This window comes from Lactuca virosa, chromosome 4 (assembly GCF_052849685.1).
Source record: "Lactuca virosa cultivar CGN04683 chromosome 4, Lactuca_virosa_CGN04683_v6, whole genome shotgun sequence".
In the NCBI taxonomy this organism is placed as follows: Eukaryota; Viridiplantae; Streptophyta; class Magnoliopsida; order Asterales; family Asteraceae; genus Lactuca; species Lactuca virosa.
This window is the reverse complement of record NC_136429.1, coordinates 531,116,187-531,126,222: the sequence shown is the minus strand read 5'-3', so window position 1 is coordinate 531,126,222 and position 10,036 is coordinate 531,116,187. Positions and strand designations below refer to the sequence as shown.

At 40.9% G+C, this 10,036-nt stretch overlaps 1 long non-coding RNA gene across 2 annotated transcripts; it reads left to right on the top strand.

The window, feature by feature from the left end:
* Window positions 1-8,664: 8,664 nt before the first annotated feature.
* On the top strand, window positions 8,665-9,573 carry LOC145103764 (uncharacterized). 2 transcript variants are annotated; one of them, XR_013706847.1, is made up of 4 exons: window positions 8,665-8,806; window positions 8,887-8,967; window positions 9,093-9,116; window positions 9,202-9,573. It is a non-coding gene; the product is annotated as an uncharacterized LOC145103764 (long non-coding RNA). The 2 variants fall into 2 exon arrangements; XR_013706848.1 differs by lacking the exon at window positions 9,093-9,116.
* Window positions 9,574-10,036: the final 463 nt, after the last annotated feature.

Here is a 10,036-nt window from a genome sequence, read left to right as displayed (position 1 = left end):
ACTGATGACTTTGACTTTGACCAGGGTTTGATTAGTTGGCTTATAAGGTACCTTGGAAGGTTGGGAACTTATGGGTATGATTATACTATGGTAATAGGTGGTGGAGTTTGTGGCAGCGATTCGAGGGTTGAAGTTTATCTACCGAGTCGACATCTACAAGGTGAGTTATCCTCACTATATCGATAGGGTCTAAGGCACCAAGGCCGTCCCTTTAGTTGTTATTGTTATGGTATGCTACATGTGGTTATGACCTGTTAGATCGAAATCATGATAGACAGTATGTTATACTCTTATGATCCGTAGGGATTGTTATGTTAGTGACGTGCTAGGTCGGTGCTCTAGTTACGAGAGATTGGTATGATTGGTGACCAGTGAGATAGATATGTTTGATGCTTGTATATGCCAGTATATGTTAGTTATGCGCACATGGTTATTTGCTTGTTGCTTGGGTTGAGGCGGTCCTGCTTTGTGCTGAAGGCCAACATACCCTATGAGCGGTCCAGAGAGACTGTAGGCCCACGTGGCGGTCCAGTTATGCCGAAGGCTCGGGACAGATTTAGATAGACTGTAGGCGCTACAGGGCGGTCCAGCAGGCCGATGGCCCAGTATGCATGTTGTTGATTGTCTGTAACTGATATGGTATTATCGGTGTGGTATTGGTATTTTGGGGATAGCTCACTAAGCCCTCGGGCTTACAGTTTTCAGTTTATTGTTTCAGGTACTTCAGGAGATCATGGCAAGGCGAAGGCGTGACCATACCGCTCCTCATCCTTATGATCTGGTATTGGGACACTCTGATGAATAATGATTGAAAACATTTTTGTAAACAAATACTATCTGGTTTTATTTGTGATTGAAAAAGTTTAAATTTGGCGTGAAATTTTTGGATGTTACACTAAGAGTATAATTGAAGAATTGTCTCACAACTTATGTTAACGAGTTTACGTGTGGTTTGAATATAAAACCTTTTTGTGTGGTGGAAATAAATCCCCTTCTTATGTAGTATGATTGAAAAGTACAAACCATAAACTATACTTCTTATGTTTCATCTAGTATGTTTGTAATGATAAAGGACTCTTACAATTCAGTGAGTAATTTCTATTATTTAAATGTAACTCAACAGAAAACACATCTAATAGATAGATTCATCAAGGATAAACACTTTGCTCAACATGTTACAAAGTGTTATGTAAGTTGTAAACTGTTAACTAGTTTTTAACCTTTCTGCACTATCTTAAAAAGATCATAGAAAAATCATACGAAGTCAAAAACTAAATCCGTAAACTCTGAGAGTTTAGTAAATGTGTCTAGTTTATTCATAATTTTTGTTATGATTTTTAGAAGTCTCTAACTTGTGTGAAATTGTTCATATTCACAAACTGGTCCGAATGCGTTTCTGAAATGATAGGCAGTTTTGTGAAATTCACCATAAATTGTAGAAAAATCGTATGGATATGTGCACGTAGTCATTAGAAAGGTATAAACCTGAAACACTTGAATATGAAATAGTTTTGAAAGATATTAAGTCTAAGATGGTCAAAACAGTCTGTGAATAGGACTCAACTTTTCTGATGAAAGCTGTTGTTTGAATTTAGTTAAGTTTTTGGTGTATGAACTTGTATTCCCCCCACCCCCTAAAACTTGAAGAAAACATGAAAATGTAGGGGTATGAATCCACCTTGAGTGGTTTTCTGAGATGGATGATGAAGAAAAGGGGTTTCAAAGTCAAGAACACTTGGTACAAGCTTGGAGAGTTGAAGATCTAAGAACAAATATGGCGACATTTGTTATGAGAGATTCATAATTTGAGTGAAGGAGTGAAGAATGTTCAATGTAGGATGAGAATACTTACTGAATGTGGGTGAAAAGCTCAAAATGAGCCTTGGAGTCTCGAGTTCTTAGAGAGGGAAAGTGAGAGAGAGAAGTGTTTGCTCTTTGGTGAGATAGTGAGTAAAGTGGAAGGGGAGATGGGGGTTTCCAGCTTTTGATCAAGTTATCCAGCTGGAGGAGGGGTGTGAGGGTACAAATAGTTGACTAGGTAGGGATGAATAGTGACTGGGGGTTGTCCTATGTGGGTATGGGGGATAGCTTGTGTCACACTTTATGAAAAGTCAACACTCTAACACAATATCTCACCCAATAGATATTATTTTTAGTTTAATATCCCCCCCTCAAAATGTGATTAAAATATGATAATATAGGGTCTTATATGTCAAAATACGAATTTGGGTGAAAATCCCATGTTAAAATCATGAAAAACGAGATTAAAAGACGAAACTACTCGAAAACCGGGATTAAGAGGCGAACCTGCGAGACCAGAACCGAAGGTTCGGTCCTATATGGTGAGAACCGAAGGTAGGTTCGGTCTATGGGCTGGGAACCGAAAGTGGTTTCGGTCCAAGAAGACTTACGTGCGAAACTGCTCGAGTGGGAACCGAAGGCACATGGGAAGCGAAATGGACCGAAATGCACCGAAAGGACTTGTTCCGAACCGAAAGTGAGTTCGGTCCTATAAGGAGGGTTCGGTCCTAATAGGTTTCGGTTCTCAAGAGGGTTCGGTTCCTTAAGGGAGGTTCAGTTCTCAAGAGGGTTCGGTTCCTTAAGGGGGGTTTCGGTTCTTTAAGGCTGTTTCTCCATTTATCTTCCCGTTTCGAGTTGTTTTCGAATAAATTAAGGGTCGGGATGCCCCGAGTGATTATAAAAAGTTAAAAAGAGAGATTTGGGAGAGATTTGGGATAGAGAGAGATATTTGGTATAGAGAGAGATAGAGTGGGAGAGACTTAGAGATATTTTGTCGGGGGCCTTTATTAGTGTTTTTCTTCGTAGTGCAAAGATCGTAGGCTTCATTAAGCCTTGTTATGAGTGTTATACGCCCCCGTAGCGTACTTAAAGGTGTCTTATTGAGCGATTACATCACTTACTCCTTTTAGAATTTTTTTGATTTTCTGAACATTGAAAACTCTAAGCGATACTTTTTATTAAGATAGCGAGTTGTAAATTAGTACACATGGAGTAAGTCCTATCACACAAGCACTAATTGAGTTTACCGGTTTGACTCGTTGACTTTATTTGACTTTGACTTGACCAGAAATGGACAGTTGTCACATCATCCCCCCGTTAGAAGGAATTTTGTCGCGAAATTAGCGTTTCGACTGGGACTTTAGGCGTTGGGGGAAAGATGTGGGTATTTTTGTTTCATCTGATCTTCGCGTTCCCAGGTGAACTCGGGTCCTCGTTTAGCGTTCCAACGGACCTTCATTATAGGGATGCGATTCTGTTTTGTTCACTTGATCTCTCGATCCATGATTTCTACCGGTTCTTCCACGAAGTGGAGAGTCTCGTTGATTTCAATCTCGTCAAGAGGAATAACGTGAGTTTCGTCAGACAAGCACTTCTTCAAATTGGACGCATGGAAGGTAGGATGTACATTATTAAGTTCTTGGGGTAGTCGAAGTTTGTGTGCCACCGGCCCAATCCTGGCAAGGATTTCGAACGACCCGATGTACCTTGGATTTAGTTTACCACGTTTACCAAAACGTATCATTCCTTTCCATGGTGAGACCTTCAGTAGCACCCGGTCCCCAACTTGGAATTCCAAGGGTTTGCGTCGCTTATCGGCGTAACTCTTTTGTCGATCTCGAGATGCTTTCAGTCTTTCTCGAATTTGTACGATCTTTTCCGTAGTCTCCCTTATGATTTCAGGTCCAGTGAGGGTGCTGTTAGGGACTTGCCCTTTTGCTAACTGTGTATCTCCCACTTCAGTCCAGCACAGTGGTGATCTGCACTTGCGGCCATAAAGAGTTTCAAATGGCGCGACCTTGATGCTAGTATGATAGCTGTTGTTGTACGAGAATTCAATAAGTGGTAAGTGGGTATCCCACGCTTTACTAAAGTCAATAACACAAGCTCTTAGCATATCTTCCAAGGTTTGAATATTTCTTTCGCTCTGCCCATCGGTTTGTGGGTGGTAGGTCGTACTCATGTCTAGCTTGGTCCCTAGAGCTTTTTGTAAGGACTGCCAGAACCGTGAAGTGAATATACTATCTCTATCAGAGATAATGGATATCGGCACACCATGTAGTCGTACAATCTCTTTGATGTACGTCCTAGTCAATTTTTCCATCTTGTCGGTCTCCTTTATTGGCAGGAAGTGCGCAGATTTGGTCAATTTATCGACGATTACCCAAATGGTATCTAGACCACCCGTTGACTTAGGCAGTTTGGTTATGAAGTCCATGGTTATTCGTTCCCACTTCCATTCGGGTATCGCAGGTTGTTGTAGTAGACCCGAAGGCTTTTGGTATTCTACCTTAACTTTGGCGCAAGTCAGACACTTGCTCACGTAGGTAGCGATTTCGGCTTTCATGTTCGGCCACCAGTAGAGTTTCTTCAGGTCCAGGTACATCTTGTCCGAACCGGGATGTACGGAGTATCGAGTTTTGTGTGCTTCGTTCAGGACGACGTCCCTGAACCCGCCGAATTTCAATGTCTAAATTCGGTTCATGAGATAACGAGTTACGTCGTCCTTGACTTCTAGATTCTTATCCATTCCTCTTAATGCCTCACATGTAACATTCTCAGGTTTCAAAGCTTCCGGTTGGGCCTCTTTGATTTGCATGGACAGGTGTGAATGGATTGTCATGGTTAATGACTTTACTCGGCGACCCGATTATTCTTTTCGACTTAAGGTGTCAGCTACCACGTTGGCCTTTCCTGGTTGATAACTAATCTCACACTCGTAATCATTCAGTAGTTCTACCCATCGTCTCTGCCTCATGTTGAGCTCTTTTTGATTGAGGATATGTTGAAGGCTTTTGTGATCGGTAAAGATAATACACTTTGTTCCATAAAGGTAGTGCCTCCAGATCGTTAGGGCGAATACTACTGCTCCCAATTCGAGGTCATGTGTGGCATAGTTGACCTCGTGCGTTTTTAATTGCCTCGATGCGTAGGCAATGACCTTTCCTCGTTGCATTAACACACACCCCAGACCCTGGTTTGATGCGTCGCAGTAGACCACAAAGTCTTCGGTTCCCTCGGGTAGGGATAAAATCGGGGCGCTTCACAGGGCCTGCTTTAGTGTTTGGAAAGCGGTTTCTTGTTTCTCTCCCCAGCTAAAAGTCACACTCTTTTGGGTTAGGGTGGTAAGTGGTTTGGCAATCTTGGAGAAGTTTTGGATGAACCTTCGGTAGTAGCCAGCGAGGCCTAAGAATTGGCGGATTTCTGTAGGCGTCCTTGGTGCTGACCAGTTCTCGATCTCCTTGATCTTGGAGGGATCCACATGTATCCCTTTCTCGCTAATCACATGACCGAGGAAGTCCACTTCTCGGATCCAAAATTCGCACTTCGAAAATTTTTCATATAACTTCTCCGCCCTTAGTGTCTCCAATACCCGTCGTAGATGTTGGCTATGCTCTTCCTCGCTCCTTGAATATACCAGAATGTCGTCTATGAATACAATCAAAAACTTGTCTAGGTAAGGCCGGCACACCCGATTCATTAGATCCATGAACACTGTGGGTGCGTTCGTTAACCCAAAGGGCCTTACTACAAACTCGTAGTGACCGTACCGAGTTCTGAACGCCGTTTTAGGAACATCCTCCTCCTGAACCCGTAGTTGATGGTATCCTGATCTTAGATCGATCTTTGAGAAGTAAGATGCTCCTTGGAGTTGGTCAAATAGGTCGTCAATTCGGGGTAAAGGGTATCGGTTTTTTATGGTAAGCTTATTTAGCTCGCGGTAGTCGATGCACATGCGAAACGATCCATCCTTCTTTTTCACAAACAAAACTGGTGCTCCCCAAGGTGAGAAGCTGGGTCTAATGAACCCTTTGCTCAGTAGTTCATTTAGTTGGCTGGATAGTTCTTGCATCTCGGCTGGCGCTGGACGGTAGGGCGCCTTGGGTACGGGGGTAGCTTCGGGGATTAGGTTGATTCGGAATTCGACTTGTCGTGCGTGTGGTACTTTGGGAAGGTCTTCTGGGAATACATCAGGGAAATTACAGACCTCCAGAATGTCCTTGACGTTCTTCACCTCTTGTTTCTTATCCACTACGTGGGCTAAGAAGGCGTGGTCCGAATTCGTTTCTAAAATGATAGGCAGTTTTGTGAAATTCACCATAAATTGTAAAAAAATCGTATGTCGATGTGCAAGTAGTCATTAGAAAGGTATAAACCTGAACTACTTGCATATTAAACAGTTTTGAAAGATATTAAGTCTAACATGGTCAAAAAAGTCCGTGAATAGGACTCAACTTTTCTGATGAAAGCTGTTGTTTGAATTTAGTTAAGTTTTTGGTGTATTAACTTGTATTCCCCCCCCCCCCCCTAAAACTTGAAGAAAACATGAAAATGAGGGGTATGAACTCACCTTGAGTGGTTTTCTGAGATGGATGATGAAGAAAATGGGTTTCAAAGTCAAGAACACTTGGTACAAGCTTGGAGAGTTGAAGATCTAAGAACAAATATGGCGACATTTGTTATGAGAGATTCATAATTTGAGTGAAGGAGTGAAGGATGTTCAATGTAGGATGATAATACTTACTGAATGTGGGTGAAAAGCTCAAAATCATCCTTGGAGTCTCGAGTTCTTAGAGAGGGAAAGTGAGAGAGAAGTGTTTGCTCTTTGGTGAGAAAGTGAGTAAAATGGAAGGGAAGATGGGGGTTTCCAGCTTTTGATCAAGTTATCCAGCTGGAGGAGGGGTGTAAGGGTACAAATAGTTGACTAGGTAGGGATGAATAGTGACTGGGGGTTGTCCTATGTGGGTATGGGGGATAGCTTGTGTCACACTTTATGAAAAGTCAACACTCTAACACAATATCTCACCCAATAGATATTATTTTTAGTTTAAGATCTCCCCCTCAAAATGTGATTAAAATATGATAATATAGGGTCTTATATGTCAAAATACGAATTTGGGTGAAAATCCCATGTTAAAATCATGAAAAACGAGATTAAAAGACGAAACTACTCGAAAACCGGGATTAAGAGGCGGACCTGCGAGACCAGAACCAAAGGTTCGGTCCTATATGGTGAGAACCGAAGGTAGGTTCGGTCTATGGGCTGGGAACCGAAAGTGGTTTCGATCCAAGAAGACTTACGTGCGAAACTGCTCGAGTGGGAACCGAAGGCACATGGGAAGCGAAATGGACCGAAATGCACCGAAAGGACTTGTTCCGAACCGAAAGTGAGTTCGGTCCTATAAGGAGGGTTCGGTCCTAATAGGTTTCGGTTCTCAAGAGGGTTCGGATCCTTAAGGGAGGTTCAGTTCTCAAGAGGGTTCGGTTCCTTAAGGGGTGTTTCAGTTCTTTAAGGCTGTTTCTCCATTTATCTTCCCGTTTCTAGTTGTTTTCGAATAAATTAAGGGTCGGGATGCCCCGAGTGATTATAAAAAGTTGAAAGAGAAATTTGGGAGAGATTTGGGATATAGAGAGATATTTGGGATAGAGAGAGATAGAGTGGGAGAGACTTAGAGAGATTTTTCCGGGGGCCTTTATTAGTGTTTTTCTTCGTAGTGGCTTCGTTAAGCCTTGTTATGAGTGTTATACGCCCCCGTAGGGTACTTAAAGGTGTCTTATTGAGCTATTACATCACTTACTCCTTTTAGAATTTTTTTGATTTTCTGAACATTGAAAACTCTAAGCGAGACTTTTTATTAAGATAGCGAGTTGTAAATTAGTACACATAGAGTAAGTCCTATCACACAAGCACTAATTGAGTTTACCGGCTTGACTCGTTGACTTTATTTGACTTTGACTTGACCAGAAATTGACGGCTGTCACATCTAGGGATGAGCAGCGGAAGCGGGTACCTGCTTTTAGAACCGGAACTACCTCGGAACTACCGGTTCTAGAACCGGAACTGCCTTAAGCGGTTCCGGTTCTGGTTCTTAAAGTCTCGGAACCGCCTTAAACGGTTCCAGTTCCAATTCTCATTTTCAAAAAACCGATAACTGCTGGATACCCGCCGGTTCCGGTTTCAATACCGGGTACCCGGAACCGGCGGTTAACCGGAACCGGTACCGACGGGTACCCGCCTATTTCTAAAAAATTATATATTTAATTATTTATATATTGTTGATTTTGTCTACGGTTATATCTCGTCTAGGGTTATATTAACTCATTCTAAAAAATACGCCGACACACACTTCTTCTCTGAGTTCTCTCGTCTCCCTCGTCTCTCTGTCTCTCATTGTTATTGAATATAGATGGACCCAAATAGGCAAATACCACATCGATTAATGAAGAGTAGAAGACGACAGTGGACCACGTTGCTTGATTCACTATAGTAGACCATCTATATTCAATCGTTGATCATCCCTACTCAGGTTCTCCCCCATCTCTCTCGTCAAGGTCAGATTCTTGATTTTTTAGGTTGTTATGTAAATATATGAAATTTGATATTTCGATTCTCGATGCTTTAGGTTGTTCTTTTAGATTGCATCTATTTTCTGTTAAATTTGATATCTCGATTCTTAGATTGCATCTATTGACTATGAAATTTGATAGCTCGATTTGGGAGTATAGCTAATATCCAATGCATCTTGTACTATTTTGTGGTTAAATTGTATGATTGTATTGATCGCGATGTGGATTTGAGTTTTTGACAGTTCATTATACTGGAACGTTGCTCGACGGGACTCAGTTTGATTCAAGTCTTGATAGGGAAACGCCATTTAAGTTCACTCTCGGTCAAGGTGATCACATAATTAACACTATTTTCTTGTGTTATTTGACAATAGGGCAAGTGATCAAGGGATGGGATCTGGGTATCAAGATGATGAAGTGGAGTTTAAAGTAGAAGATGGTAACTTTAGCACATCGTTGCTTTCTATTGTGACCTTACAATTTTTTTTCATTGTTGCTGACATATTTGGTTTTGATCAGGCCATTTCTGCCCGGCCCTGGCTAAGGCTGTAAAAACAATGAAGAAAGGGGAAAAATTCATCCATACAGTTAAACCAGAATGTAAGTTTACTGAAAAGCTTTACACCAAGGCTAGATAATAGATACAAATAAATAATCATACTCACAGTTTGCTTTTGCTTTTGCTTTTTCTTTTTAATAGTTTTATGATGTTTTAAAATGTACAGGTGTTGGAACTTGAGAGTACAAATGTAAAAAAGTCCTTGATTTTGTTTTTAATTTGTAGTTTTGTTCTTTGATATCATATAATGTTTTGAATTTGCTTCTAATTTGTAGGTTTCCTTTGCAAGCCTTTGGTCTTCGTGATGTTATTTTGATTAGGGATGAGATGCAAATGATCTAAAGCAAAGTTTTATCTTATTTATAGGTTTTATTTCCGTACTTTTTTTATCTTGAGATGTAAGAAACATTGTTTATTATCTTATTTTCTATAAAATATGGTAATGTCGCTTCATGCCTTTCTTTTCTTATCCAGATTCATGGCAGATCAGGATGACCAGAGAGCCATTTGCCAAGACATATACTTTTGTTGTTTTTGCTGCTGTTGATTGTTGTTATTGCTGTTTTGTGTTGTTGCTGTTTTTGTTTTGAGTTGTTGCTGTTTTGTGATTATTTTTGTAGTTTGTTTTTTTAGACTATTTCTGTAGTTTGTTGTTTTTGTTTTGATCTGTTTTGTTCTTTTGTACCTTATTATTTTTGTCAAATTTACTTGCTAAATTCCTCTTGTTGCTGTTTTGATGTTTTGAGCTCAAGTTTTTATAATTATTTAGTTTTATATCTTGTATTCCTATTGTTTATAAAAGTTAATTTCCATGGCATGTAAAAATAAAAAAGTTTAAACATTAAAAAAACCGGGTACCCGGAACCGGAACCGGTCTAGGCGGTTCCGAGAGCGGTTCCAACTTTCAAGGAACTGGTGTAAGCGGTTCCGGTTCCAATACCAATAATTTCAAAACCGCCGGTTCCAGGAGCGGTTCCGGTTCCAACAAAAATAGGCGGGTACCCGGTTTTGCTCATCCCTAGTCACATCATCCCCCCGTTAGAAGGAATTTCGTCCCGAAACTAGCGTTTCGACTGAGACTTCAGGCATTGGGGAAAAGATGTGGGTATT